Here is a 7,305-nt window from a genome sequence, read left to right as displayed (position 1 = left end):
ATTTTTAAAAATGTTAAGATTTGGCATTTAAACATTTTTAGCTTCACTTTGGAAACTAAATAATAAACAATTGTGTATTTCTACGGCATTTATTAACTGAGGTATTAAGTTTAAGGATTTCTGAAAATGCATTTTTAAAAGCAAATATTTCACCCTGTGGTTTGAAATTGTAGTTGATTTGGTTCATAAAATACTATGTCTTTTTTTCAAATTCTACACTTTTTTGAATAAAATATAAGTGCTTTATTTAGCTTTTAATGCTCTTTAAATCTAAATTATCAATCGTGAGAAAATCACGTACGTATGGAAACAAATAAATAAATAAAAGTAAGGTAAAACATATCGTCCTAAATAGCTTTTTTTATGGTAATGGTCCCTGAACATGATTTAATATATGATGATTAGTTAGAACTAACTATTGATTTAGTTACGAAATTTGGCACATTTTCAAGTAAAAATGTGAAAAAACTTGATTTTCAGATAAGCGCAATTAAGGACTTAAAATCATTGGTCTATCCACTGTTATTACCTTGTACAAAAACTGCTGTAACTTTGTAAATAATTGGATTGCAAACAAGAGTAAAGTATTTTTAGAAAGCTTAGAGTACAGATATTTTAAGATTATAATAAACTCAATTTCAAAAACTTTTCTCAAAATCATGTTTTTTTCACTAGTCAGATACCTTAAATTCTGAGCGGGTTAGATTTTCAAGAAACTCTTGTTTATAAATCAAAAACATTTTTAATATTGTTAAGTAATTAGCAAAATTCAGACATATTTATAAATTGTTAAAATTCAGTTAAATACTGTACGTAAAGAACATTTCATAATAGGTATATTATTCATTAATGCCCTGTTTTATTTGTAATCAATAATTTTAAATGGACGAAAAATAAACAGACTTTTCTTTCTAAATGAGCATGTGGTTCAAAACAAAACTGAAACAAAGCATTTGAACAGCTATGTGATGCCACAATAGATATTACATATTTATTTTTTTTAATAATTTTTAATCGAATTTTATTTAAATTAAACCAATTCTTAAATTTTTATAACATTTTATAAAAGGCTAATAAAAATATTTCTTTCCTTTCTTTTCAATCAATGCAAATGCTTACTTTTCAATTCAATCGAAATGTGAAACTCATTAATTCACTGTCGCGATTAAATGAAGAGCAAAAGTCTATTTATAACACTTTATTCACTATTTCTTACCACAAAAATGTTTCCGTTACAAGGTTATACTGATTCTCACAGTCTTTTTGGCGATTCGCTTTCGACAAATTATTTTCAAATTTAATATAGATTATGTGGGGTAGGCTTTGTTTTTGGCTATGTTGTCTTTTGATAAATCACCAACCATAGATCTCTCCCCATGCCCCTCACTGTCCGTTGGGAACAATTCCCCTACTTTCAATTTCGAATTAATTGAAAATGAACTGGGGAGCTTCGGCTTCTAACTCCCAACTGTTGAATTTATATATGTGCCGAAATTCTGGATGTTAAGAAAATGATTCTCCTGATTCCTTTGAGGGACATTTTTTCTATGCCATATTCTCTAAATAATAAATCAATTTTTCTCTCATCAATAATAAATCATCCTTCAATAATAAATCAATTTTTAATTAATAAATCTCTCTCACTTGGATCAGTCTGCGTAGGGACCTAGGGTGTGCAGTATTGGTCCCCGTTAAAGTGTTCTACCGTGAAGTGCTCGACTTCGCGTGCAGGTCATCGGGCTTCCGAAGCGGGGGTGCCATCCCCTCTGCAGAGGATCAAAATTGTGATGGCATGTCTTCGGATTATCCTCAGGGATGTTTCCCTGACAGTAACCAATAGCCCATTGTGCCGCTCTAGTGCGACGTAAATGAACAGGAACAACAACAATTTTTCTCAAATGAATTACTTTATTTTCTGTGATAACTATTTTTCCTTTTTAGCAAAATTCAGATGTATCTCACACGGCCAAGAATTATATTTAATTTCTACAAAGAAACTACATCCACTGTACAGTACATAATTTTGACTAAACTGCTATGAAAAGGTGTTTTCCGCATTTTTTTAATACAGTCTGGTGATTTTCACAAAACCTTCAATCTTTTGATATTACTTCCAGTGAAACATCATCAGTTCCTATGCGTGATAAAATTTCGTGTTTAGATCTGAGGAGACAGACATATTATCACCAATCCCAGGGTCTCCTTCGAAATTAGTTTCAAGAAAGTATTCGTGATTAATACACACTCTCGTATTTTATCAGAAGCGTGTGAGTTTCTTTGAAGAAAACACCCCCAAACCATTTGGTCTGATTAATGATTCTGGAATTCAAGATAAAGAGGTTGCTTATAAAATGTTCTCCTAAGGGATCTCAAAACTGAAGTAGCAGATATCAACAACACTTCCAGTGTTTATGAACTTGTTCTGCATTCTGTATGAAGAGAAATATGTTTAAAAAAATGTTGCTTGAGAACAAAAAAAATTAAAAAATAATTCGTCGAAGTACAATGATTCTGTTTTGAAACAATGTATTTTTACAAGTGATATATTTCCCCGTAAAACAAAAATATTTATGCGTGATTAGATATGAAGTTTTGTACTGTATACTTCCAAGCCATGTCTTTTAAGGTTCTCGCATATTCAAACAACTCATTGTTTAAATAAAAGCAGAATGTTTCAGTCCCGTTTCGGATTTTCTTCGTTACATATGAAATTTCAAAAATAAATACTAAATAAAAATGATAAAAGCATTAATTCAAGATATTTAAATATGTATTTTTAGACCTTACGTATTTCACAGTCAAACAAAAATGTGCTTGATTATATATGGAGTTTTGTATTGTATACTTCTAAACCATCACGTTTTGTTAGGCTTACGCATATTCAAACAACTCATTGTTTAAATAAAATCAGAACGTTTTAGTCCCTTTTTAGATTTTCTTTATTGCATAAGGAAATTTAAAAATAAATGAATCAATAAAAATAATATACACATTTATTCAAGCTGTTCCAATATAATTGTAATGAGCTCTTTTTATTACTTTTTGCCTTATAACATTTCACGAAAGTTAAAACATTTTCTCATTTTTTAAGCATTGGAATTAAATAAAAGGCAATATTTTTTTCTCCTCCGAAATGCTAGTTCGTCGAAGAATTAGATTCGAAAATTTAGAACTAAGCAAGGGAAATCTTAGATTCCCTTTTCTTTTCTGACAAAATTATAACGATGCAATTCTGAAATCAGAAGCTTTTGAAAGCTAGTTAAACAATGTATAGTTGCCTGTTTTTAAATTTTTGATAAAAAAAATTTTGTGCTATTAAAGTTGAAAAAAATATTTTAGCATCTTCCAAATCGGTTTATATCATCTTAAACTGTATCGCAATTATTATTTTTTCATTATTTTATTTCGCTTAAGTTTTTAGGAAACATCTAAAATTATTAAACGCTATTTCTCATAATCAAATAAATCGACCACGTTATTTTGCACCTTATTTAAAATGTTACAATGTTTTGAGCTTTCAAATAATACAATACAATCAAAATAATTTTGTTAAATACAAATATCGTAAAACCAGAAACAAAACATTTGACCTAAAATACAAGTTGGTGAGGGGAGAGACCTCTAAAGCACCACATTATATATATATATATATATATATATATATACACCCTACAAAAAATGATCAATAGAAATCAATAAAAACATTTATTGATATCAATAGAATTCTATTGGTCTGTACTTGTTTCTATTGATATTTCAACTGATGTCAACTGATATCAGTAGTGTATTGGCATCAATAGATGTTGAACAATAGGGTATTCTATTGGTCTGTACTTGTCCCTATTGACATTTCAACTGATATCAGTAGTGTACTGGTATCAATAGATATTGATCAATAGAATTCTATTGGTCTGTACTTGTTCCCATTGACATTTCAACTGATATCAGCAGTGTATTGGTATCAATGGATATTGATCAGTAGGTACTCTATTGGTATATACTTGTCTGTATTTCACACTTCAACTGATGACTACTGACATCAGTAGGGTGCTTGTATCAATAGATGTTGATCAGTTAGGTATTCTACTTGTTTTATCAATGTATGAACTGATATCTACAGATTTTTATTGACACCAGTAAAACTTAGCAATTATTGATCAATAGGTATTTTATTAGTCGATATTTGTTTTCATTAATACATCAACAGGTGCCTATAGAATTACTTTACATAGGTTTGCTTACAATACATATTTTTCCAGAAATCTAACAGGTTACGACCTTTTAAAATTAGATTACTTAGTTAATAATTCTTCATTATTTTATAATTTTTTTTTCTTGATTATATACTGATTTCCGATAATTAATTTCTTAGATTTTTATAAGGATTCTTAACATATATATTAAGGTTAGTGAAAACGTACACTTTCTATGTGCACTAATTAAAGAATACATATTTAAAATTATTAAAATCATTTTATAATTTTGGAAGAAAGGAAGTTTTTGAGTAAAACTTTTACACATTTTAATAACTTTAAAATCTGCTTAAAGTCATTCAAATGAAAGTAATTTTATAATAAAAGTAATTTAATAATAAAACTTGTTTTTATTAGTTTATCACTTACTTACTTATTTATTTTGTAATTTACAAAATTTATTTTAATCAAAGTCATGATGGCAAAAAAAATATTATTAATTATCACTTTAAATTTTATTATAAGTTGTTATTAATTTTTATTGATTTATTATTATTATTGAATTTATACTAAACTAGAACTATTCGCAAAATAAATTAATTATTTTAGGTTTCAAACAACTTCATAGCAAAAGAAATACATTTACATAAATTAAAAATTCATGTAAAATCTCAAACTTTTTACCTTCAAACATTAACCTCGCCATCATAAATTTATAAATTTCCTTTCCTTTTTGAAATTTGTTTTAAATAAATTTAGATCATAAAACAAAATAAACTTTTTTGAATTAAATAAGTAAATTTGTTTTGTAGAAACATTGTTAATTCAATCCAATTGAATCTATAAAAGCAAAAAGGAGTTATTAATCCAGAAACGAAAGGGGAGCATGCAAAATACGAGAATCGACTTTTAATCGTTCGTTAAATCTGTTTTAATCGTTCGTTAAATCATATCAAGCTGCCTACACTCCCAATTTTGAGAAAGTTCCTTTTCAACTTTTTCCCCAGTTCATTCCGTTTCTCAGTCTGAAGTTACAGCCAATGACATTACTTCGACTTACGTTCAATGTTTACAATAGAGCGTCATGGAAAGAATGAAGCATATTATGGGGAGAAATATTTTAGTAAGTGTAATTTTTTCTTTATTTCTTACTTTTATTTACATCTTTGTTAGTTTCAGAAATATTAAAACGTATGCTTGAGTTTTATTGATATTTTAAGCTATCTATACATGTATATTATTCTTGAATTATTACTGCATGTGCATGCATAGGTAGGGTTACGATATACTCGTATATCATATACAGATTCCATCCATTGCATGAGAAGAAAGTATTTTTTATGTTTTTTTTTCTGGGTTTCTTTATGAGACTTTAATAGAAGCACATTGTTCACATGTTATTTACATAAATTCCCATTAATATCATCGTTAGTAACAAATTAATTATTTATTTAGTTGTGTATAATATTTTTAAACTTTGCATTATATTTTAAGTGTTAATCACAAATTCTTTTGTTATTTTTAATGCTTTTCCATTATTAGTATAATTAATTAATTACATAAAATTTATGTTATTAGTATAACTAAATGATATAATTAAATATTTTTTTGCTACTCTGTCTTGACTGTGTTCAAGCAAATGCAAAAAAAATTTTCAATTATTAAATATTTTTATAAACAATAATTATTTTTATAAGTAGTTATTTTTATAAATAATTACTTTTCTATTTGCATTTAAATTTTCTTTGTTTACTCCATTTTTGTTATGGGTTAAAAACAATCCTTACACTTTCTTATGAATTTAATCATAGCTGGATTTAACTTTTTTTTCTTTTCTTTAACATGTTGAATGCCACGCTAATTTTACACGGCTTGCCCGTCTGGCCAAAATGATTTTTTCAGTATGTATTGCATTAATTTCTTCCAACCTAATTTCTTCTAACCTTCTTCTTAGTAATGATAATAATATAAAAAAATTAGGAGCATTAAAAATTTATTCTAATTATGCGTTTCTAATAATCTAGGCTTCGCCGTTCATTGGTGACCCCTGGGGCGCTACAAACAAACTCAGCGCCAGTCACTGGTGACCCCTATGGCATTCAACGTGTTAAATTAGTTCAATAATATTAAATTATCAATAATATTAAATTTAAAAATTATTTTGGCTAAACCTATTCTTAATGTAATAAAATCTTCATGAATGTATATGTGTACATTGTGATGAAAACTTTTTACAACTTATTCAAATAAAATACTTTTACATTGATAAGTTCTGTTTAAAATTTTCTAGCTGAATGGAATGCATGACAAGACTTGTATTTGGGGTACATGGAGAAGAAAACCAGGCAAACATGTCACGGTTAGTCTGGCGTCATGATCCGTCTACCACTAAGGATATTTTACGTCAGCACTGTGGTCAGTGCAAACTTTCTATTCCTTGAGCCATTGCGACATTTCTGGATATGATAAAGCTGATCACTTCACAAATACTGCTGTTAATTTCCTCCACTCGTTTTTACTCTCCACCATTTGATGATATCTTCTCCACCATTGTAAGAGTGATAGATTAAAATATAATGAAAAGCCAGACGTGGATGCTGCGAAAAAGATTTGGTTAGGCCTCCTCTGCAATGCGTTACTATTGCTCTGAATTATTTTGACTGTGTTAAGTAGTGAAAACTGAAAAAGAGTGTGATTCGGTTTTTTCGAAATTTGAAATATGTTTTAATTTAAAAGTTCTGTGCGAAACATGTGAACTTTTTTTATAAATACCTACATTACACGAGTCTTAATATACTCTTCACTCTGTATAGCAAATTTATCTGTATATTATTACCTTTTACTATGACGTTTTATTATTTTCTCTTAATAATGCTAATTTTATTTAATTTTAAACTATAATTTTTTGAAAATTTGGATTAGGTTATTCTTACTGTTTAATTTCCCATTGTATTAAGTATGATTTTCCATTATAATTTTGCTGCTGTTGTTGTGTTTTATTTGTTTACCTGCTCTTTTTAATTACTGACCTTTAATTATGATATTACTATCTATATATACATAACCCATGCTAAGGATTTAAAATTATTAGCCAGTTTTTAAAATTCTAAGC

At 27.8% G+C, this 7,305-nt stretch overlaps 1 long non-coding RNA gene across 1 annotated transcript; it reads left to right on the top strand.

Annotated features, from left to right (window-relative positions):
- The first annotated feature begins 5,217 nt into the window (after positions 1 to 5,217).
- Positions 5,218 to 6,978, top strand: LOC147813498 (uncharacterized). Its single transcript, XR_015432477.1, has 2 exons — positions 5,218 to 5,316; positions 6,484 to 6,978. It is a non-coding gene; the product is annotated as an uncharacterized LOC147813498 (long non-coding RNA).
- The last annotated feature ends 327 nt before the right edge of the window (positions 6,979 to 7,305 follow it).

The sequence above is a fragment of the Parasteatoda tepidariorum genome, chromosome 3 (assembly GCF_982258835.1).
Source record: "Parasteatoda tepidariorum strain Cologne lab strain chromosome 3, Ptep-v5.0, whole genome shotgun sequence".
NCBI lineage: Eukaryota > Metazoa > Arthropoda > Arachnida > Araneae > Theridiidae > Parasteatoda > Parasteatoda tepidariorum.
This window is presented reverse-complemented; position numbering and strand designations above follow the sequence as displayed.